Here is a 26,400-nt window from a genome sequence, read left to right as displayed (position 1 = left end):
TGACCAATCAGACTGCTCGTACATGTTACGCTGGAGAATGTTTATATCTGACATACGTAGTTTGAAGTCAACACGCTGAGAGTCAAGTAAGCTAATTGTACATGAGGTGAGGCCTGCCGTAGGTGAGGCAAGCCAATGCGAAGCAGGGTGACTAGTTAACCCGTAAGTAGTCGCGCCATTTTTTGTAACGTAAGTATTCACGTGGGGGTGCCACAGACCCCCATATTTTTTGTTGTTCTTTTAGCTGTTAATTAAAATATTGCGGTGAGAATTGCTAGAGACATTCCTTATAACCTTTCTTTTCGGGACTTGATAGAATGCTTGTTCTATTTTAGGAAAGTACCGTAAGTGGCAGCAGTATAATCAACTCTATTTTCAAGAAAATCACTAAGGAAACTTGCTGGGGGTCCACGAGACCCCCACGCGAGCATTTACGGGTTAATATAATAAATGAAGAGGCCTAAACTATAGTGCGTGCGCAGCTTTACACTAGCTCTATGAAATAAAAGGCACATAATTCGCCTTTAACAAGAAAGTATCCTGAGACTGGTTACAGATTTTATAGGTAAGCTATACATTTTCATACACATTGTGAAACGTTTCCTGTTCACATAATTCATTGACTTACAAATCAGAGACGTCAACAGTATGTTTGTTCTTTCTGTAAATAGTGGCAATTTTACCCTCGATGAGAGGGATGATGTTTTATTCTTATTCGTAACAGTTCAGAAAGTGTAACACTCCGATTTTGATAAAATTTGACAGGTAGATACCATACATGAAATAAACGAATACATATATTTTTTTTATTATTTTCTGAGGAAAAGCGGTTTTAGGGGCAAAAACCTTACCCAAAATTTTGAAAGTTGAGGCCCGAAGTCAACGAAATTGTACACAGATATCGTAGACCCGAAATGATGAAATACGTGTTTCATATTTTCCTGAAAAAAAAAAAAAAAAAAAAAAAAAAAAAAAAAAAAAAAAAAAAGTTGGGTGGGGCACCGACCCATCCAAACCTTTGATTGCAAAATATCAAAAGTGCTGATAAGTATACATCAGAAGTGCCTAAAGGATATGGAGAATCGCTACGAAACTGTGTAGGGACAATGCACTAAAAATAAACGAATACGTGCTATTCATTTTCTGCGGAAAAACTGTTTAGGAGGCAAAATCCCCCACCCAAAATTGTGAAATTTGACGCCCGAAAGGCAAGAAGAACTGGACCGAAGTGAATGAAATTGTGCAAAGATATTGTAGACGTAAAATGATGGAATACATGTTTCGTATTTTCGTAGAAAAAAATGGGAAGGGCATAGACTACAAAACCGTTCACTACGAAATATAGAAATTGCTAATAAGTATACTTCAGAAGTGCCTAAATGACATAGATAATTGCAACGAAACTGTGTGGAGGCCAAGGGCCCCTCCGAAAAGAAGTAAATATTACCATAGAAGCGCAAGGAATAGTGGACCGAAGTGAATGAAACTGTGTGTAGATATTGTATGTGTACAAAAAAAAAAAAAAAAAAAAGTAATACTTGTTTCGCAAGTATCCTCATCCGATTTGCTTCAAATTTGGCATATCAACAGTAAGCCCCAAATAACTGTCACGTTTTTCTTTATGCGGAAAAACATTGTAAGGGAGTAACTCCCCGAAATATTATTACAAAATACACTATAGGTAGGAAACGGCTAGTGTTAAAATAACGAAAGTCTGCCAATGCATAGGTGGTTGAAAGTAGAAAATACTTGTTAGTTTGTGTTACTTCAGAGAACAGTACCGTTAGATCAACATAATGTTCCTGTCATTAGTCGAATGTCAGTGAGGGTTCCGGGAACGACTCGATTTACATTTTCTCGTTTGTATGTATTTGTACTACGCTAAAGGGTGCAAAGTTCGGTCTTTGAACTTGTTCTTTTGAGGGTACAAGAACGACACCACTCGAAATTCACTGTATTGATTCTAACTTTTAGACTATTTATCTATTAGTAAAAGTTCACAGTTTTAACACCACCTGTTTCCTTATTATAGTCTATTTTATAGTATTTTGCGGGGTCCCTTTAACCCTTACAATGATTTTCCGCATAAACAAAAAAGTGTCCATTAATTTTCTGTTTACTGTTGATGTGCCAAATTTGAAGCAATTCGGATGGGAACAATTGGGAAACACGAATTGCCCTATTTTACATATACAATATCTACAAACAATTTCATTCGCTTCGATCCATTCCTTCCTGCACCTCTACGATAGTATATATATATATCGGAGAAGGCCTCGGCACCAACTCTGTTTCTCCGCATACACTAAAAACACATGTTCCTTATTTTTGCGCATTGTCCCTACACAAAGTTTCGTTGCAACTCTTCATGTCCTTTAGGCACTTCTGGCATAATGTTATTAGCACTTTTGATATTTCGTGATCAAAGATTTTGAGGGTTCCATGATCCACCCAACCGTTTTTCACCAGGAAAATATGAAACACGCATTCCCTCGTTTCGAGTCTATAATATCTGTGCACAATTTCGTTGACTTCCGTCCACTTCTTCTTGCCTTTCAGGCGTCAACTTTCACAATTTTGTGTGGGGGATTTGGCCCGCCTAAAACCGTTTTTTCCGCATGCGGAAATTAAAAAAAAAAAACGTGTTTGTTTATTTCTTGTGTAGTATCTACCTGCCAAATTTTATTAAAATTGGAGTGTTACACTTGGGAAATTTTACATGTGAGACACATCATGCAAAATGCTATACATGTATTTCGAATAGGTTAAGCTATCAATTAAACAATTAGTTTGACTACCTGAATTAACTTGTGTTTTCACTCTTACATGAAACCCTGACATAAACAATTGCTCACTCTGCTGAGTGATACTCACTATGTGTGAAAGAGATTTTTCGTAAATAAAACGTTCTCCAAATTACGTTGTCAAACTTCACTTACGGAAACCAAACAAATATAATTTGATATAACAAACATTATTTTAGTAGGATAGCTACATTGGTTCTACAACTGTATATTTCAAATTATACTGCTGCTGCTACGGGATGTCAAATTACAACACTAATAAACCCTGAACTGTGACCAAATACATCGTGCAGCATTATTGAAAAGTGCATTTGAAAATAACAATCAAACTAGAAATTAGGTAGTTAAGTTAGCAGTTAATTAGGTAGTTAAGTTAATTGGAGAGCAGAGTCTGTGAAATAATAATTTCCCACTTTGGGTCTCTCTGGGATACCACAATGTTAAGGAACCATGTTCCTTCAGAGCGAATTACAAAATTCAGTTCATTTCCCACTGTACTAGAATATATGATACCAAATGGAACTGTCATGTCATATACTCATAAATACATTAAATACACAGTATACCAATAAATCATCAATAATCATTTACTACGCGACATAATACTTTGTCTCCATAAATATATTATTACGTAAATGAAGATGGCATTAGATTAGAAATCAATTATGTATACAAACTAGCAACATTGTATTCTAATTCCAGTACCATCAAGAAGTACTGTATTATTTAGTAGCTTCAATATCAACATTATAGAATTTTGTTCGAACAAAATTAGTCTAGTTCACTTACTTTAAAATACACTGCAATTTTAACCTAAGCGATTTATAGTATTACCTTTGTTTACAGGTTTATAAAACATGTGAAATTAATAATATAAGCAATTGAGAAGCTAAGATGAGTAGTGGAGATGCTCATATGGAAAAATAAGCACAAGAGTTTCAATTGAAAAGCTCATCAGAAAAAAAAAATACAGTTCGGAAGATCAAGAGGTATAGAGGTGCACGAGTTTTTCGCACTAAGAATTTGAAAATTTCGCGATTCGTTTTTCATATTTCGCGCTTTGTCGCATATTCGAAATAAAGTTTCGCATTTTGTAGCTCTTGTAGAAAAGATATTCCCTGATATTTTTTACAACTGCTCATTTTGTTCATAGATCACTACAGATATAAACCATTAATTACCTAAAAATAAAATACACTGAATATTTCACTTGACATTGTAAATTTTCCTTCTAGAAAATTATATATTTAAAGAAAAATCAAATTGAAGGAAAATCAGTAACTATAAGCTTACTATGAGCAGGGAAGTTCTGCTGTCTTCTGAAAACACATAGGTATGTTACATTTAAGCATTAAATATGAGTATGTTACATACTTCCACATTTTACTCCTTCATTGTTGTACATTTGTCACTTACCACCAGTCCATACTTAAAAAAAAGAAAAAAAAAATTATCTCAATTGGCATTGCTTGTTGGCAGTTACGCATACTCAAGTTCATTTACTACAAACTTCAAACAATCATCACTACGGAACTTCTGTCCATTCAAAACATTCACTACACTGCACTTTCCAGACGAATCACTTGTCAAGAGTTCATAGGCCAGTTTTTTGTAAAACTCTAATGCTTCATATTCAAATGCTTGCATTTTTTAATGAAGGCGAAGCTATATAAAGCTTCCTTAACGCAACTGGCGTTTTTAAATTAATGAAAACTTATTTTTAAAATTTCACGTTATTTTGTGTATTGTTAAAAATTTCCCGCAACACTGTCAATTTCGCGTTTTATCGCGTAAGGGAAACCAATGAAAATACACAGCGAATATAATAAAACGTCAAGAAACTGAAAATTATTTAATTCTGACGCATTTCGTTTTATCGTGCATTGCGAAAAACTCGTGTCTTTAGGTATATAACAGGATCTGAGAGATATGGGTAAATAGTAATTCTTATCGGATTACATTGAAGTGTTTCTGTTTAGGTGATGTTCAGCCTTAGAACTTCATAAGACACGGAATTAGTTAACTGGGTCCCTCAACAAGAAATAACAAAGTATTGGAAATAACAATGATATTAACTAGTTACCACCTCAGCATTTGGTAGTCTCAGTTAAGAATACACATGAGCGGACCACTTAATTACAGTTGGCAAAAGAAGAGGAACTGAAATCGATAACAGAACAAATTCATGAAAAAAAAAAAAATCATTACTCTCACACATTAAAGTTTTATTAAGAAGCCTCAAAACAAAGAGAAAATAAGCAATATTTAATTAACGCTTATTTAACATTTTCTATCGAATTAGGGTTACTCTTAATAGTAAGGAGTTATTCTACTAAAGATAAAAGGAATCTTGAAGAGTCCGACTTACTAAAAATAATACAAAATTTACCATTTTTGTTTTGCTTGTTTTTCATGAGTGAAAGAAGATAATGAAATGTAACTTACCACAATGATAGATAATGCTATTCTACCAAAAAAAAAAAAAAAAACTGAATAATTTTCAGTGTTGTTATCCATAGAAATTACAGTGTTTTCAGAACAACAACTTCTCCAAACCATAAGTTAAGGCAGCGATTAAAGGAACAAACTCAACTGAATTTGATTGCATGTCATGTTGTCTTGGTATCGTGTGAACTACTTTTTTTTTTGAATAGCATTATTCCTTAATTTTAATAACTGTATGTTAAAACTATTTTGTTTATTATAAACTAAATGCAACTAATATTTAAAAATTAGTTCACAGGATACTAAGACAACTTGATCCGAAATCAAATGCAGTTAAGTTCGTTCCTCTAGTCGGTGCCTTAACGCAGGGTTTGCGGGAGTTGTTATTCCGGCAACAATGTGATTTCTATGGATGGCAACACTGAAAGTTCTTCAGGTTCATATTTTCTGATGTAGAATGACCTGATCTATGACTGTGGTAAATCGCATACGCATTCCATTATCTCTTTTCACTTACGAAAAACAAGCAAAAAAATTGGAAAATTTTGTATTATTTTTTAGTAAGGCAGGCTCATCGTTATTCCTTTAGGCTAAAGAAATTGAATGATTAATAATGGTAATGATTACGAAATAAGTGTTTGAATGGGAAAAAGAGAGAAAATGAAAACTCCGAGAAATTCCACGAATGGTATCCGATACCAGGATATATATAACAACTAACTAACTAACTCTATGGCCTATGGAACCCGGAGGTTCAATGCCACGTTCACAAAAGCTCTTTACTGACTTCTATCCTTAGCTAACTGCATCCAGTTTCTACACTGTATTCCAATCTCTGCGAGATCCATCTTAATATTGTCCTCCCATCTGCGCCTAGGTCTTCCTAATGGTCGTTCTCCGATTGGTCTTCCAGTCAAGACTTTGAAAGCGTCTCTACTTTCTTCCATTCTAGCTACATGACCCGCCCATCTAAGCCTCCTAGACTTGACGACCCTAACAATGTTGGGTAAACCATATAAATTATGTAGTTCCTCGTTATGAAGTTTCCGCCATTCCCCATTCCCGTTCCTCTTGGGTCCGAATATTCGTCTCAGGATCTTGTTCTCAAATACTTTCAGTCTATGTTCTTCCCTCAGAGTAAGTGACCATGTTTCGCAGCCATACAGTACAACAGGCATGATTATCGTTTTGTATATTTTAAGTTTCAAATTCCTCGACAGAATTCGCGACGACAAGAGATTTTGAACCGAATAGTAACACGAATTCCCTGCTTTTAGTCGACATTTAATTTCTCCGTGAATATGATTTTCCTCTGTTAGAAATAATATTGATCCTAGATATTTGAAAGTATCCACTTTATCAAAAGTATTATTTAGTATTTTAACGCATCCATAATTTGCTGTATTCCGGTCCCGACGCACTTCCATGTATTTAGTTTTCTCTGCATTTACTTCTAAACCCATGTCCCTGCAAGCGTTTAATAGGATCTCTGCATTTCTTTCTATTGTTCTCCTATCATCTCCTATTAAAGTTACATCATCAGCATATGCCATAACCTGTGAATACCGTTCAACTGTAAGCCCTGGTTGCTATCTTTGATTTTCCTTATAGCGTATTCCAGAACAAAGTTAAATAATAATGGCGACAACGCATCTCCTTGTTTCAGGCCATTTTCGACGTGAAAGCTCGTGGACAAAAATTTTCCTACCCGGACTTTACTTTGGGATTCATTTAAACATATCTTAATTAATCTAATTAGCTTTCTCGGTATTCCAAGTTCTGCAAGAACGTTGTATAATGTTTCTCTCCTAACCGAGTCTTACACCTTTCTAAAATCAATAAATAGTTGATGTACCGGGGTATTGTATTCCCACTTTTTTTCGAGTATTTGGCGAATGGTAAATATTTGGTCGATAGTTGATCGATTTCGTCTAAATCCGCACTCATAATCTCCAATAATTTCATCTGCGTATGGGGTCAGTCTTGCTAACAGAATATTTGAAAGGATTTTATAGGATGTTGACAGAAGAGAAATGCCTCGATAATTATTACAGTCAGTTTTGTCGCCTTTCTTGTGGATTGAAACAATGATTGATTCTTTCCACTCTTGTGGCAATTCTTCCTTGTTCCGGATAAGGAGAATGAGTTTGTGTATCTTGTTCCACAATTTTTCGCCTCCAGCTAAAATTAACTCAGCCGGAATTTCATCTACACCCGGAGATTTGTGTTTCTTTAATTTCTTTATAGCGGCTTCTACTTCTATTCGGTTGGGTTCTGGAATATATGGTACTGCGGTGTGTATCTCCTTTTCTCCACGAACACTAGTTTTTGATTGCGTGTTAAGCAAATCGTCAAAGAAATCTTTCCATCTATTTATTTTCGGTGTTTTTCGTTGTTATATATATATATATATATATATATATATATATATATATATATATATATATATATATATATATATATATATATAACAACACACACGATTACCATTCCTCAGCTGCAGTGCGCTCACTTCTGGTGCGAGAGAATCTCGAGTTTGATCCTGTGTGAATCTGTGGTGGACATCATAGTGCTCGTGAGTTTTCCCAGGATTTTCTGTTTCCTCCTACATTCTCATTGTATTTGTTCTTCCACAATCATTATTAGATTATTTTCACTAGCCTACAGGCATAACCATGGAATGCAATATTATATATATAGGATGTTTCAAGGGTGATGGGAGGTGTTGGGAGGTCATTCCTGACGCCGAGATAAGACACGAAGTATAGACCAATCTGGGTGCAGAAATGCTTCCTTTCGGAGTTACAGGCTGCCGAAAACACGGAAAAATGAACTTTAAAGGTCCATAGCTCCAAAACTATGGGACCTACCGTAGTCGGGTCAATATGTCTATTAGGAACTAGTATGTGTCTTATCCAAATATCCAAGTTTCAGAATCCTGCGGTACTTCTGCAATTTATATATATATATATATATATATATATATATATATATATATATATATATATATATATATAGTTGGTGAGCACTTCAAATTATATGCCCGTAGCCAAACTCCCTCTATAGAAATTGTTCTGTGAGTAATAGCACTGTAACTGAAGGTATTTAATGGGTTTTGTCACTCCGCTGGAAGCAAATACTATTTCAACAAAACCTAGAAACGTTTGTATGATACATCCAACACAAGCGCCTTGAGCTCGCATTTTTGAAGTGACTGTGACGATAATAACTTGTTATGCCAAGTCCTCTCATGTTTTATTTTATCTACCCCAGAGACAATTTGAGGATTTTTTTTTCATACGTAGTCTAGCACAGGAGAAAAATGAAATTGCATACGAGCATCTGTAATATTAAGTTTTATTAGAGTCTCTGCTAGCTCAGGAGATGTGTCATTTTAAGACAGAAAGAGGCACTAGCTTCCACTTACCAACAACAAAATTCTTGATTAGACAGTTGAAAGACAGCGAGCTATTCGCAGAAGATATTGAGCACAGAAAACTTCCTCACAGTTTCTCCAGCCGAACAGAGATTCACAGTTTTTTTTATATATTTTTTTAATAACGAAATAGTATTTTCAAGAAGGGATGCACAGAGTTTTCTTTATGAAGTCCCCAAAGTGACATTTCCACTGGAAATTAAACATGACACAAACATCGTATCAAAATATAAAGATTGGATTATTTCTTTGTATTCGTTTTTATTGTTTTCCTTCGTGTGATTTTTATATTCCAATCCTAGCCATTTCAAATATAACATCAACAATGCAATGATTGCAGTTCTTTTTTTAAGACAAAGTTCGTAACTTATAGCTACAAAACTATTAATAATCCCATTTCTAATAGTTAAACTCCCTGGCGTTAAATCTCATAAATCAGTATGGCAGACCACGTAACTTATGTTTAACTAGGTGATGCGTAGTTACGACGCCAGCCCTTATCGTCATTATTTCTGGTTTTCTAAATCGGAAGTCACTACCTTTTAGTTCAAGTAGATGACAAATTGCCTCAGTAAGGAGTTCAAATTACAGTAGACACGGTTTCGTGAGCATCGCCGTGCCGGATCATCGTATAGCAATGTAGTTTTAATGAGAATACCAAAGATAAATTACTGCAAGTAAACTTACAAACGACCACACGTATTTTAGGTGTTTACACATATTGTAAACTCCTACTGTGCAAAATGTGTGTGTGTGTTTTTTTTTTAATGCATATCATATATTGTCGAAGAACTAATATTGGAAATGCACTACGAAATTTCTGATCTTGCCTTATTATCTCTAGTTTTGTTGTATAAAGAAAGTTCCATGCCTACGCTTATTGGCTCTTAGTAGCACTTGAACTTGTACTGGGCTTCGAGAACATTTTACGGTACAGTACATTATATGTACGCAGCTGTAATATTATGCAAATGCGATATGTAACCCAATATAAAACAGAAAACACTCAACTGAATTGAAAATTAACAGTCACGATAAACACTGTGCAAACTACAAATGCAGGCAGCTGGCGCTGAAGGTCAACAAACGTCCGAATTCACCGGCAAAACAATGTAAGTAACTCGATCGATGCCGGGTTACATAATGTGCCGGACCATAGTATGCCGGATTAAAGATTACGTACAACAATAACTTTTTATTCCTTCTTGAGGAATCAATGTCGGGCTCTCACAAATTGAATATTCCTAATGCGACAGTACCAATCAGCATTCTTTGAATTTCAAATTACTTTTAACGATTTACAAAAAAAAAAAAAAAAAAAAAAAATGAAACTCCAATTTTATATATGCCCGTTAATTATAGTAATTATCATAACGGGTAACAGCTGGTACATAGACACGAATTTATTTCGAGACAAGTCCAGAGCCTTTTTTTTGGAAGAGTTCAAATTAAATATGACGATAAATTATATTATTAAAACCCGTAAAATCGCTCCTAAAATTAGAGCAAATTTACATAAAATTCAGGATTTCGCGGAAAGGGTCCGTACCCCCATCGCCCATCCCCTTGGACGTCTCTGCGTAGCAGCTAAGTCAACGGATAACGTACAATAGTCTTGCTCAAAAAATTCTAGCTTTCTACTTCCCTTTAGAAATCGCTGTGCTCCTATCTATAATCAGGTATAAATGAAACAAATAAGAATTTTCTTTGGTTATTTAAAAAGAAAAAAAAAACTTATTCTAGGCCAAAATAAGTTGTTTCACGCATAGTTGTGCAAACACTCTTTATCAAAGAAAGATGCTCGGGAAAGTTTATTTTTGAAGAAAATGTGGATTTATAATTACGTTATCCTGAAAGGAGCCACAGATAAAACGGAAATTATATCAAGAAAGTTCACTAGATTGGAGTGTCGTGAAACTTCCATAATTTTACTTGAAAACGAATGCGCTGATTACGCATCAGCTAACTGAACGAACAGTCAATTTCCAAGCATCTATTGCAAGAATCATCAGTAGATACGAGAGAGAGAGAGAGAGAGAGAGAGAGAGAGAACAGACATAGAATTTGACAATGAGATTTGAGTTTACAACGACTTTTCAAGTTTCCATCATCTCCCCTTTTTCCAAACTTTTTCTTTTAACAACTAGACTGTCGTTACAAATTCCTAGTACAGTTCCTGAAAATATAGTACAAGTAAATTGCCATGTAGCACTTTTCTATTCATTACATAGTGGTAATGATGTATTTTTTGTTATATTTTTCCCCCTGCTTTTGGATTGCAGTGATTTTGAGTTAACTGTGGATAGCTTCCTCTCTATATAACTCCGGTAAATCGTGAGTAAACTGTAGCTATGTGGTCAACCAGAGCTCTTCAATAATTATAGCACCAGGGAGTTTAGTTTACTTAATCAGAGCCGCACAAATATGTGTACTAACTTCGGGTACTTAAAATTACTTTCAGGGAATAAGCAAACGTTATAATATAATATAATATAATATATATATATATATATATATATATATATATATATATATATATATATATATATATATATATATATATATATATATATATAATACTCCAACTCTCTCAGACGATTATTTGTATTAAAGTAACTTTAACACTTATTTATCATTATTGGATGCATTAGAAAATGTGTACCTTCGATACCAACTAACAAAGTTTAAGCGTACACAAATAGTTGTAAAGGGCAGCAAGTAATGGAGCAATTTGCTTCTATAACACGTCGTCCAGAGCCAGACAACGCCTGCGAAGTCTTGTAAAACACATTGTTCCGCAACTGCCTACAACTCCATCGTTACTATTGGTATTGTGCAAGCCTAATCCAATTACCTTGTTCAGCTAAAACTGTCCACAAATCTCCGGCAGATAAATAGAAACAAGTGTAGATGTTTCACCTGGGAATCGCTTCAACTTCATTGTTTTAACTTTAGACTAGAGCCAATTTTCTACTGGTTTGTAGTTTGATTTTGCTTTTTTCCCCCTCCGTGCGTTTATATATACATGTGTGTATGTGTGTGTGTGTGTTTTTAATATAAGTAAACTGGAGACATCAAAAGTTTTAATTTTTAATTTATTTTCCAATCTTCTGAAGTGAAAATGTATTCTGGAATCCATAACAGAGCTACTTTAACACGGTCCCTATGCTTGCCTGGATAAGCAAATGTTCCGGACACAGTGAAATAGCAACAACTTCCAATTTATGGGCTTATCCACACTATCTAGATTAAAAAAAATAATATATTCGTAAAATATATCGTATATACTACAGAAGTGATTTCCAAGCCTTGGATGTTGAGCTCTGCAGTAAACTATGATGTGTCGATCTAACAGGGACGTTTCTGATAATATGCTGACAATTTTAACTTAAAAAAAAGAAAAAAAACTGTAGCTTATAATATCAACAAAATATTCGAAACAAAGTGAATATTCGGACTTCTCTGGAGATTTATTCCGATAAAACTGTTGGGTCTTATGAAAGCGAAGTAACTTCACTTAACACCAAAGCAAGAAAAAAAAATCTACCCACATTATACAATATTAAAAATATTAACCCTAAGAATCCTATTTGTTAGTTTTTACTTAGACAATTTGACATAGTGATATAAAAAAATAGTTCGTAAGTTGGTTATAAAATGGAACAGCGAGTCCGGGGACACCTGGCACCATTATATTTGAAGATCATAAATTTACTTTTAGTGCCAGACTACTGTCTGGTCAGAATATCAAAAATGATTTTATAATGTATTTCTCCGAATCAAATAAAGTATGCATCTGGCCACATTGGCGAACCAGGCAACAGTTTTGTACTATAATGAGCTATTAATGTTATTCATTTCTTTTCAGCTCGACATTAACAAACAATTCTGCAGTTTCCTATACAGAAAGCGAAATAAGACTTGGGTGTTTTATGTACGAGTGCATGTACACTTATGGACTTTATATATATATATATATATATATATATATATATATATATATATATATAGAGGCGGCCCCTCATAAGGGGCCAGGCCCTCCCATCGTTTGTGTATTAATATAGAAAAATGTATGTATCTAAGTTATCCTGTTACTATTGTTGCTATAATTTCCCAATGAACTAAAACAGTAGTTCTGATTCCTTCAAATCAGTTTTTCCATGTACTACTTACGCTTATGGGCACCCTATTCACGCGGTCAGTATAAAATAAAGGGGAAAAAGGGCCTAGCTGTTTCAGTGTGGACTTAGTATCGTCTTGCATTGAGACTCGTGTGGCTAGCAACGTGAAAACCTAGCTTGAATGTAGGTAGCATGGGCCAGAAATCGTAGTCCCTAATGCAGACGATTGTACCCGACCCTTTCCGAACGAAAAGTTTGAAGCTTGCTTGTTGGTAAAATTCGCCTTGTCTGTAGAGAGTTTATTCCACACTTTCACTTATTTGTCCCTTGACCTCGCTCTCTTGTCTTACTTCTGCTGAAAGGACCCAAAATCAACCTCGCGTCCATCCCTCAGTTTAGATGTGCATCTTTTGTTTATTTACTTACTTATTTATTTCATTTTCCGCCGTAAGAACTTAGCGTTCATGGCTTCGTCAAGAGATACAGCTACTATTACAATTATTAATAATAATAATTACAAGAGAAACGCTACAATTAATAATACAATTTTATATATATATATATATATATATATATATATATATATATATATATATATGTATATATATATATATATATATATATATATATATATATATATATATATATATATATATATATATATATATATATATTACAAAATGCATACGTAACAATAAAACTTAAAGCGTATATTTAGAAAAAAAATATAAATTGGATCTTGTTTTATATATTTCAAAATTCAAATAAATCTTAATATTTACATTACAAAGAAATATCACACTGAAGATATTCATCTAAACCATAAAAAAAAAAAAGATGTTTAAGTAACAGTAACTTGAGGTGCCTTTTAAACTGCAAGTTTGGCATTCGTTTGACACGACCTGGTAATTTATTATTATAAAGTTTTATTCCTATGTGGTGTAACGAATTTTGGGTTCTTGTTAGACGGAAATTTTGTATATGAATATGATTGGTTGTTCTTGTGTTGTATTGGTGTAGGTCCGAATTGAGTTGAAAGTTTCTTTTATTCATATGTATGAATGATGTTGTTTCGAGAATGTATATACGCAGCAATGGTAATATTTTAAGTTTCTGAAACAGTGGTCTACTTGGTGTATGAAACGGAACTGATAACATTATTCGCAACATTTTTTTTCTGCATTGTAAACACTTCCTTCGCATAACAGGTATTACCCCAGAAAATGATTCCATACGATAGAATTGACTGGATCAACCCGAAATAAATTGTTTTCAAGGTTTCTGTAGTTAGAATCTTACTAACTTTACGTATAAGATGTATTTTCGCGCTTAGTTTCCCCAACAAATCATCCACGCGATCATCCCATGTTAACTTCGAGTCTAATTTTAACCCTAAAAATTTGCAAGTGTCAGATACCTGCATGAGTTCCCCGTCTATACGTATTTGATGTACAGATGGCGATCAGAAAAATGGAAACACCTGTAGTTGGCAACACGTCAGATGTATGGGTTGGCAGTGGTGTCGTGGCGCCCGCAGCGCCGGACCGCTGGTGGTGGTGTGTTAGGTCGGTCTCCATACTACGTCAGGCGCAGTGGAACAGCAGTGTCCAGTGGCTGCAGCAGACGGAGGTAGTGTAAAATGGGAGACCTCTCAGATTTTCAAAGAGGGCAAATTGTTGGTGCGCGGTTATGTGGAGTGAGTGTGACGGCAGTGGTTACTGTGTTAGGTGTGTCGCGTGGGACAGTGTCGAAGGTGATGACGGCCTACACAACACACGGGAAAACCACATTGGGGAAGCGGAACAGTGGGCGGAAGAAAATCATGAGTGACAGGTCACGCCGGGTATTAAAGCGCATTGTCACGCAGAACCGTCGTGCCACTGTGGAGCAAGTGACGGAGGAACTCAATTAGCACCTCCCTCACCCTGTTTCGACAATCACAGTCCACCGGGAATTACATGAGATGAACTTACGGGGTCGTGTTGGACGGGCCAAACCGCTCATCAGGGACCATAACGCTTTCGCACGCCGCAAATGGTGCCGCGACCATGCAACTTGGACCATTGAGGACTGGAAACGTGTGATATGGTCGGATGAGTCATCCTTAACCCTATTCCCAACCACGGGCCGTGTTTATGTGTGGAGAACGTCCAAAGAAGCTTATGATCTGGAGTGTCTCCGCCCAACTCTGAAACATGGCGGCGGCTCGGTGATGCTGTGGGCTGCCATATCATGGTTTTCATTGGGTCCTGTGGTCACACTTAGCGGACGAATCACTGCCAACGATTATGTCGCAATTTTAGGAGACCACTTGCATCCTATGGTCCGGATGTTGTTCCCGGACAATGACGCCATCTTCCAGGATGATAATGCACCCATTAACACAGCTGGCGTTGTTGCAGCGTGGTTTGAGGAACATCGGGATGAAGTTCAACACCTCCCCTGGCCCGCCCAATCCCCAGATCTCAACATAATTGAACATCTGTGGTCCGTCTTGGAAACACGACTCCGGCGACGATTTCTATCTCCATCCTTTCTCACAGAACTGGCTGATGCCCTGCACGAGGAATGGTGTAAAATTCCACTTGCTACCATTCACGACCTATATGCCTCCATCCCACGTCGCATCAAGGCTGTTCTGAAGGTGAAAGGTGGCCCGACACCATATTAATCTGGTAAGTTGCAATTTTGTTCAGGTGTTTCCATTTTTCTCATCACCATCTGTATATTTAGAGAGTTCAGTTTTCCTTCATTGAAACTTATTATAGTTGTTTTCGCTGTATTTAAGTTGGTTTGCTTTTATCCATTCTGTAATTTTATCTGTCGTGTTCTTATATATGAAATCCTCGGAGCAAATGTTATTTGGAATTTCAACTAAAATGTTTTTATCATCCGCAAAAAGTACGCTTTTGTTTGGAACTATATAATCGGGAAGATCCTTAAAGTATATAAGGAAAAGTATAGGACCTATACTTGTGCTATCACCCCCGGTGTTTTCGTGTGGTTGTGGAAAATAAATAAAGTAAGCGTGTTGTTAGAAAGTATTACGCGCGTTTTCGACACTGAATCCTCAGAACTTTTCCATTTTTAAACATTCCTTGCGGGAAAATGACTTAACAGTTGTATACCATTCCTATTCGATGCTGAGCAAAGAAACGCTCAAATCCGAACTATCGGCGGCATACAACAATGATATTATTTGCGTAATTAATAACACCAGTGATTTATTACTATCTCTGCGTGACAATGAACATATACGAGGACATTTTCGTACATTTTCGAGTGCCTCGTACATTTTCTGAGGTGTCAAAACCAATGAGCATAGTGTTGACAAGGCCTATAACTACAGCATAATCATAACGTTTCAGTATATTAAAAGAGGGTGAAGACTTGCCTAAGGAATTCAATGAGCCAAGACAGACTCAATGCACTAACAATGCTGTCTAGACACAAAGCCTATTTGCCACAATAAAGAAATTCAATACAAAAATGATACAGAAATTCTCCAGCCTAGCAGAGTATAAACACACACACACATACACACACACACACACACACACATATATATATATATATATATATATATATATATATATATATATATATATATATATATAGACACACACACATACGTGTATATACAGATAATTAGGTGAGTACCAGAAAATATTTTATGTGATATTGTTGCCCTATGATCACACTTAATGTGTTAGTATGGTAAGTTTTTTTTTCTGACTGCAATTTCGACATTTAAAACAATTCACTTAATGTCTTAGTAGTAGTACTAGTAGTGGTAGTAAACATAATATAAAGCAACAACCATTAGGTTTTCAGAAATATATTTCAATTCCCAGTAGACTGTTGCGCACAATAGAATAGGCATATTTGTGGATTTCATCTTGTCAGAAAATTCTGTCTCGTTTCGTCGGAAATACTGTACTATTAACGTCAGTAGGGGAACGAGTACGTGAAAATGCATTAAAGAGAAACAGAAAATAAACAAACTTGAAGTTTATGTAAGTAGCAATACACGGATTATGCATACTAATAAAATACATGTTAATCTTTATTCCGGAAAGAATTTACTAAAATTGGCAAGACCAAAACTCGAAGTAGTCGAATTCAAGCGGAACCTATGTCACTTGAATTTTGAAGAAGCTAAGAACGAGGAAAGCAATGAAAGTTTATACTAGGAATGCAATGGATGCACCCGATTGCAATGAAATGAGCTGAGCGAGCTTAAACTACGTAATCATTCCTGCCCATTATGCAATAACAAATGCCATTTTTAATTGTTGACCAAAAAATCGCGTGAAAACTTTTTCCCCATGTTAAGTCTATGCAAGCGTTTTTCGGTGATTATTCCTCGATGGTACATCGGATTTTTGATTTCGACCTATGTTGTCACTCAGCACGACATACTCTATCAGCGTGCTAAGTTTGGTTGAGATCGGCCAAACGGTCTAGGAGGAAGTGTTTTTCGGTGATTATTCCTCGATGGTACACCAGATTTTTGATTTCGACCTATGTTCTCACTCAGCACGACATACTCTATCAGCGTGCTAAGTTTGGTTGAAATCGGCCAAACGGTCTAGGAGGAAGCGTTTTTCGGTAATTATTCCTCGATGGTACATCGGATTTTTGACTTCGACCTACGTTGTCACTCAGCACGACATACTCTATCAGCGTGCTACGTTTGGTTGAGATCGGCCAAACGGTCTAGGAGGAGTTCGCGGACAACCAAACGGCTAACCCGAGTATAAGAGCTTCGCTTCGCTCAGCTCAAAGAATCGTCACAGAAAAAAAAAAAAAAAAACGAACAAATTCATTATGCCAAATGATACAAACTTCATGCCATCGTAAGTAGCCAGGTAGAAGCTGCCAAAATGTGTCATGCTAAGAGCAAGTACTATAGAATATGTTGGTTGAGACCATAATCTTTTAATTGTCCCAGTTCGTTTGTTCCAGATGGAGTTGAGTGTAAACGATAATTTGATAACCTTCGTGTGTATTCATGATGCATGCGAGTGGGACATTCTACCTCCTTTATCCAGTTGAGATTACCAGCGTGTACCAGTCCATACAGAGATACTATTAGGCGTTTATTATCACGGATCGTCAACGTACTATATGAACTCCATAGGTCAGAAAGGCGTGCAACCGACTGCAATGAAATTCGGTACGGAAGCAGAATAACATGTGAAAAGAAATAAGACTGTACTCACGGAGTATGTTCCAGATACTGTGTGAGGATTTAGGGATTTAGGCATGCAAAAAGCACCGAGAAACACATTCTATACCTCCGCTGCTACGGCGGAACAGAATCACAAATCGCACATCAGCTTATTTAAGGGGTTCACAAGTGATTCACACTACACCATCTTTACGGACCAGAACACCTTTACCATTAAGGAGTACTTGAGTGCCCAAATCAACTGGGTCACCTACGGAAGCAGCTGCAATCGCTTTGAGCAACGAGGGCAACATCCTCTCGCGCTGATTATGTGGTGAGAATCTCATATTATTAAGTCGCAAAATTCCACTTCTCTGAAACTGGGGTCAAATCGCCAGCTGTAAGTTTCAAATATGATGTTCTGACACCTGTAATTCAAAATCTTAGTTATACCCTTTTTGCTAATATCCACTGGACATTACATGATTCAGCTACGGCCCATAAGGCAAAGTCAACACAGGCATGGCTGCAACCACGTTCCCGACTTCATCACAGCGGACGAATGGTCGACTGGCAGTCCCCACTTCAACCTCTTGGACTACGTTATCTAGAATCCAAATTGGAGAAGGTCTGCTCAAGGCAACAGCCTGGTATGGTGTTTCTGAAATGAGTCATAGAGTGGGCAGCAACATGTTTCCTTTGGAAATGACGCGTGTTGTCATTGCTTTTGCGTTGCCAAAAGCATATCCGAACATGCTTTACTTCACACGGGGAACGTTGTGAATAGCCCGTACCTGTTTCTTCTGCATTGCACTATAACCAATAAAACTGTATAATTGCTTTGCGTGTTTACACTTGCTTGCTTGTGCGTACCACCTGCCGACATATGAATCAAAACTTTTGTCTAGAATAAATAAATTAAGAAAGGGGAACAATACTGTGTAAATAGTGATAAATTAGTGTTGCAGCTAGCATTCAGTTGGAAAAAGTGACTCGGGGAAAGTTTATATATATTATGAACACAAGCTGAAATTACAATAAATTAGAGTCGTTGACACTAGGTCCTAAGAGACTTGAAACTTGTAAACCTGGACTACAATAACCAGGTGCAGTAATCAGTGTGGATAAGATTTTGCTCATTTCCAGTCATTTTGAAGCTAATTCTGAAGTAATAACGTTAAAAAAAATGTTAGCTCTTGTGACAGGGAATTAACTTTGTATTCATGACAAAGATTACAAAAAAATGTAGAAAGGCTCCAATCTAGTTTCATTTTAGATGAAGCATGAGTCTAATTTCAGCGATAACGACACAACGTATAAAACTTAATCATAAAGGCGCGTTGGATCAATACAACTTCTACGAGCCTTAAAAAAAGAGAGACAAGCAGAAAAAAAAGAGTTGATAACGGAAAAGATGTACCATAGCAAGAAAGAAACGCTACTTTTAGCGTCGTGTGTTTTGCAATCCTATTTACCTATGGCTGTTTTATTGATAAAAAGGGATTTGTCAGTAGGTGACAGTTTCCAATAACGGCGTTATCTTTTGGACTCCTAACCTTTCCTTATACATGTATATTTTTTCCTTAATCGTTTTTTTTCTTTCATCTTGTTTTCTTTTGCTTTGTTTGTGTGATACTTTGAGGAAGCCTTAAAGGGAGACAATTTTCACCACTATGAATCTCTTGTTTCTCCGTCATTCTTTCAACTGATCCTCCGTTCTTTGTTGAAATGCCAAAGCTTCTTATTTTAGATATTGTAAACGCGTTTCATGTCATTCTTCGGCACCGTACAATAAAACCAAGAATATAGTCCTGTCAAAAATGTAAATAAAAACATTCTTTCCGTTTTTGTTCTATATATGTTTAACGGAATATTATATTGGCAATATATCACTAGATAAAAAAAGAGTATTGTGAAAAAAAAAGAAAAAATAAAGATTGCTTTTATCGATGATGTGTACAATGCTAAGCTTTACAGTGAATTGCATTTCGGGTATCAAGACGTGACGAGAATTTTACAGGAATTTCTGAACTAAATTATAAGGTTAGAGACCAGTACCACATTGCCGTGTGACTTTCCTGGAACAAAGATATACTGGGATTTGAACGATATATTTGTTATAACCAAATTGTGCATTGTCGTTTGTTTTTAGAAGCTTAGCTTCCCTATTCACCACTGAGGCTATATGAGACACTGACCTAGAGTTTAATGTGGAATCTAAGCCACCGTAATGCCTTCGAATTTTTCAAGGCTCTCCTACCTCGAATCGAGCTTGGGATCCAGTGCACCATATGCGAGAACGATAGACACTAGACTAGCGTGGAGGGCTGTTCGTTGTCTGAGATATAAGTATTGTAAGTTTGGGAGAGGCGATGGACCAGTGATGCTGCGTTACTGCTAGTACGAGAGGATGTTGGTTCAATCCCAGTCATGTATGTTTGTGATGGATAAAATAATGTGTATGAGTCTTCCTGTCTTCCACAACCTTCCTGCCCAGTAACTTTAATCTCTATAACTCAGATATATTTATCAACGGTTTCCATTCATTTATTAATTTGTTCATTAAAAAAAAAAAAAAATTTACAACATTGCCTATTCAAATTCTAAAGTAATTTGCGTTATATTCTTTGTGAAAGAACGTGTCTACCTTAACGAAACTTTTTGGCATGAAACTGCCGAAACTCTTAAGACGATCTGGCGACGACTTGATTAAGTTTAACGTCCTACGATATTATTCACCGAGATTAAGAGAAATGGTGAGAACGAGATGGGTGATAATGATAATGATGGAATAAAGAAAAATGAGAAGAAACAGAAGAACCCCGAGAAAACTTAAAACTGAACGTTCAGAAGGAAAGCAGTATCCGTTCTCATTTTAGACTACTCTGTATAAAAAAAAAAAAAAAAAAAAAATGATACAGCATCGTTTTTCTCCAAATTTACTAATCCATTTTGAACACTAGAAAATATTTACACTCAAACAGATTTTTTAAGGCAAAAACGCTTACAAGTTTTTAAACAAAATATGCAACAAGAAGCGAACGATAATATTTCAAGCGCCAAGTGCATGTATATTATGCACTCTTTATCTATTTTTTGGGGCCATATGCATATATGCCATGCAAACTTTAAGTGTTACTCAATAGGTCAGTGAACCCTACTGGCCCCGGAATAAAACATTTGGTTACGAGGATTGCCAATTAAAGTGTTAAATTATTATTATTATTATTAGTCAATAGTAAAATCAACATTCATAAGATAGGCGTCAAACATCGCTTACATTGAATTTACATACGCGGCACACAGGAACTCTAGCGTCACTTCCCATGTTTATGATTTTAGATAATAGAGACGGATTATTAATGAAAATGAATTATTATAAAATAAGTAGTAGAATGAGAATGTGGGAGGAAAAATTAAATCTCAAAAAAACCTTTATACCACTATATTGTTTATTACAAACTCGTGACTGGATAGCGAACCAGGATGAGTGGATATGGTTGAGAAAAAAAAAGTGCACACTGAATGGACTTAAATCGAACATAATTTAGTCTAAGGGCGAATATTTTGTTCCGGTAGCGACGAACCTTCAGCTTTCCAAGCCATTGAGCTAGAAGTTGTGTACATCATGGAATAACTACATTATAACTATAAAAATGAAATATTTAAGCTTTACCTCCCATGGTTATGTCAGCTACTCAGCAAAAACTGTGTTGCAACAACCCAAAATGACTACCATTTTAGCGTGTTACTTGTATGGCAATTCAACACTAAGCATTTTTTATTGTCCGTCGTCCCGGTTAAAGGGTTTTGCCCTTTCTTCGGGTGAGTGCTTCAGATATATAAAAGTTGGATTGAACTTGAATGTGGTTGGTCTAAGAGGTTACATATATTTAATTATTTTTTTCATTCATTAATTACATATTCATACACATACAGAGGGGCGAGAAATAACATATAATGGCGTACAAGCATAATATATGGGAGACCAAGTCTGCAACATTAATATTGTAGAAAAAAAAACATTTAGTAGAATGCTGTGCTGAGTTATGACGAATGTAAAACTGGAATGAATATAGTGCAGGGTGCAGTAGGCAGAGAACTAGATGAAGGTGATATGCAGCGCTCTGAACGCCACATCATATCACATGGATTTGTTAGTGCTAACGAATGCAAGTTATCTTCTGTTCCTGGGGCGATTCAGGAACTGAGGAAGACAGAGGAATCCCATGTTAATAGGTAGTTACGGTGCATATGATGGACAGATGAATGATGAAAGCTCACGTGGTTCGTAGATATGAAAGATTTCGGGATCCACTACAGCATCATCCAGTTGCAAATGATAAAGAGTCATGAAGTGCTGTAGGGGACTATCAACGTAAGTTGATGGTGCGTCGTGATCCCGATCGTATCGTAGGATATCAAGTAACATGGAATGTTGCTGGTCAATTCGCTTGCAAAAGTACCGAGTACGAAGCTGTTCGAGATGCAATAAAGGTGGAAAATCAATCAGCTCGTAAAGTAATCGTGTCGGATGCGGTAAGCGGATGCGATGTGCTAGGCATAGAGCATGACTCTCTAGGATAGACAATTTCTGATAGAATTTTGGCGGTGCGGATGTCCAGGTAGTGTGTCCATATGTTAGTGTACTGCTCATAAAGGACTTATATGTATTAAGGACTGTTAGTGTTTTTAGCCTCCATGTTGTACCGACTAATCGCTTGAGGAGGTTGAGCCGATTTTGTGCTTGGCGTATGATCTTAGTGAGGTGTGGAATCCAAGTAAGTTTGGAGTCAAATATGACACCAAGATAAGTGAGAGTATTTGACGTCAGGACAGGTGTATGATCTACTTGGAGGTTTAATCGGCTTGGATTCCTGTATATTCGTGAACGACGTCTACGTGGCAGGAAAACAATCACCTGAGTTTTCGTAGAATTAATACTTAACCGCCATACAGTACACCAGTGAACGAATGCGTCAATTGCCGTTTGCATGATTTTACTGATGGATTGCACTGTGTGGGCCGTCGTGAAAAAGTTGGTGTTGTCAGCAAACTGAAATATGTTTATGTTGTTTGGAACAACAAGGTCGGCAACATGCACTAGGTATAGTAGAGGAGACAGTGACGAGCCTTGAGGAACTCCAGAGTGGAGGAAGATTGGATGAGAAAGTGTTCCGTTAATAGAGATATATGCTAGCCGCCCTAATAAGAAAGAATGGATGAATCTGATATATGAGGATGGTAGAAAATAGTTAGGAAGTTTGTATAGTAAACCAGGGTTCCAGACTTTGTCAAAAGCTTTTTCTAGATCAAAGGCTACCAGACAAGAAGGAAAACCTGTATTGTATTGATTGTAAACAGCCGTAGATGGTCGTAATAACTGATCCAGAGTACTAAATTGAGGTCGAAAACCGGCTTGATGAATAGGAAGTAGGTTATGAGTTGCAAGATGAGCGTGCTTGCGGCGGACTAGAATGCGTTCCAATATTTTGCAAAGGCAACTGGTGAGGTGAATAGGGCGATAAGATTGTACGTCAGATGGAGGTTTGTTAGCTTTGCGAAATAGAACTTTTGAGTATTTCCAGTCGATTGGAAAAAATCCAGTGCGCAGGATGAAAGTATATATGGTGCTGAGAAAAAGTAGAAAAGTAGGTGATGCTTGCCTGATGAGAATATAGGTAACAGAACCAAAGCCTGGGGCAGTGATCATTTTACGGAGCAACGTTTGGCGAATATCGTCTGGTTGAATCGGAAGGGTAAGTTGATTATTGGGTTCTAAAGAATGGTTGGTAGATGGGCACAGAGAGGCAGAGGTTGGATCTGTACGTCGGTTTATTGAATTTTGTAGGCGCTGCGGTATATGCCAACCTGGGAGAGGTGTAAAAATATATTAAAAAAATGAAGCAAACGTATTAGCTTTGTCCATATCAGTAAGGACTGCCTGATTATTCTGGACAATGGGGTATGGTGTGTGGGATACTGTCCCGCTGAGTTGATGGAATTTGCGCCAATACTTACTGGGGTGTGATTCACTTGCAAGTGTGTTGCAAGTTTGAATCCAATGGCGCTTCTTATATGCAACAATATAATTGTGCGCAATTCTAAGGTATTGTCAATGAAGTCGAAGCGCTTCAAGATTACCCTAGCTAGATACTCACGATGTGCTCGACGAGAAGCAGATATAAATGGTAAATAGTGCGGAGGCAGTTTTGGTTTATGTAATTGTATTTCTGTTGTTGGAATGGAACGGCGTGCTGCATCTTGAACAGATTCAGTAAGCGCAGCTATTGTGTTATCAAGATCATATTGTGTAGTAGGCATGAGTAGGGTTTTAGTAGGTTGTCTAGATCGGTGCGATATTGTTCCCAATTAGCTCGCTTGTAACAGAATACTTTCTGAGGAGGTAGCTTAGGTTGAGAGTGAGGAAAGCAGTAAAGTGAAAGAACACTAAGCACATCGACTTCAGAACATATCAGAAATACTTCGTTACTGGCTGTGAGTATTTGCATTTTTTTTATTGTTTGGTGTGAGCAAAGCTTTGCGAAATATATTTCGCATTTATGACAAGTAACTAATAACATTCTATGTTTTCTGTAATCGGTCACAATAATGTTGTAAACCTGTGAATCATCTGACAACAGTTACACAAGTAGCAGTGTTTCCATCTGTTTTGTTTATCTGTTATTCTTGTGTCTTAACACGTATGAACAGAAGATGGTAGAACTGTGGCCTATGTAACTTTCGTCAGACGATTTACAGGTTTACAACAATATTACTGTCACCGATTACAGAAAACATTGAACAGTATTCGTTACTTGGCATAAATGCTAAATATATTTCGCAAAGTTTTGCCCATATTAAACGATAAATACCAATGCAAATTCTCCCAGGTAGTAACGAGTTATTTCTGATTTGCTCGGAAGGCGATGTGCTTGGTTCTGAATTAACACATAAGTAACACGCTAAAGTGGTAGTCATTTTGTGTTGTCTCAACACCTCATTTTTTACAGTGTAGGGTAAAGGAGACGGTGGTCATGAGAAATGAATGAAAATTGTGGAATGAAGCAAATTGGAGGAAACGGGAGAACCCCGAGGAAACCTACGTACACGGTGCTTGTCCATCACAAAGCTTACTTGGCGCAAGCTGGGATCGAACTAATGACCCCATGCACCAGAGGTGAACACTACCATTGAGCCACTGTGGCGCGTATACTATAAATGTGATACCAGACATATTAAATAATATTTGCTATGCTAGTGTTGCCGTACAACGAAGTTACGTATCCAGATTGAGTCAGTATTATAATTATTATTAGTTATGATTGTTGTATGCCAAACCTACAATTTGAAAGAATATTACAACCAATAATTTTCTGCTGGAGGATGTTTTGACTTAAGTGTAGCTGATGATTATGATCAAATGTGAAAAACACAACATCAATTTCTGCAATGTTAACTTTGCTCAAGTGCCAATTTTCATTCAGGCAACGACTATTTTTTTTTCCTCAAAATAATGAATTACCTTTCGTCCAAACACGACCAGGAATTCCAGAATTTAACGGAAAGATCATTAAACAAGTTGAAAAAAAAAAAAAACTTCTATAGTTTCCTCTCTGTTCTCAAAGTTGACTACAGAAGAAAATGACCGTTCTCGGACAGTGGGAATGACATGACCTGTTTGTTGACGTACAAATTAATGAAAATAACGTGTTACGTGAATATCATTGGTAATTGTCTCATTGCATGTTATTATCACTAGCACGTAGTCATTCTGCAATGACATAATAAGAAGTAGAATTTAGAAAACAAGATGTTCTTATTGTTTAAGTAAACCGAGGTGCAGTAAGACTTATGATACTATTTTGATTTATTCATCTTTCTTTGGCAAATAACATGCTATGTAAATATAACGGCTATACTATCCATTCTCAACAAAGTTCTTTTTTGATTCGTTTCATCGGCTGATTCAGTTTAATCAGTTTTTCCATCATCGAGTCTATTATGAAATGGAATCTACTATTCGTCCGAATCATTATATGGGCTTCAATTCAAGACAAGTGTTGGAGTCGCGTGACTCAGTGGTAGACCGTTCATCCTTGGTATGTGGGGCCCCTGGCTCGATCCCAGTTCGTGCAAAATGGGCTTTGTGGTGGACAAACACCGCGCGCATGGGTTTTCTCGGGGTTCTTCCGTTTCCTCCCACTTTCTTCATTCTACCATTTCATTCAGTTCTCATCACCACTGTCTTCGTTAGCAAAAACATGGGACGTAAAACTCAAAGATTTCATTTCATTTCATTCTAAGGCAAGTGTTCTGTAGACCAAACGCTGTGAACTGCAACAATCAATATTTAAAAAAGTTTATCTTCAACAACTCGAGAATTGTATATAGTTTAATGACGACAGATATATCGATTAA

The sequence above is a fragment of the Thermobia domestica genome, chromosome 6, assembly GCF_964235325.1.
Source record: "Thermobia domestica chromosome 6, izTheDome1.hap1.1, whole genome shotgun sequence".
NCBI lineage: Eukaryota > Metazoa > Arthropoda > Insecta > Zygentoma > Lepismatidae > Thermobia > Thermobia domestica.
Note: the sequence above shows the minus strand (reverse complement) of the source record.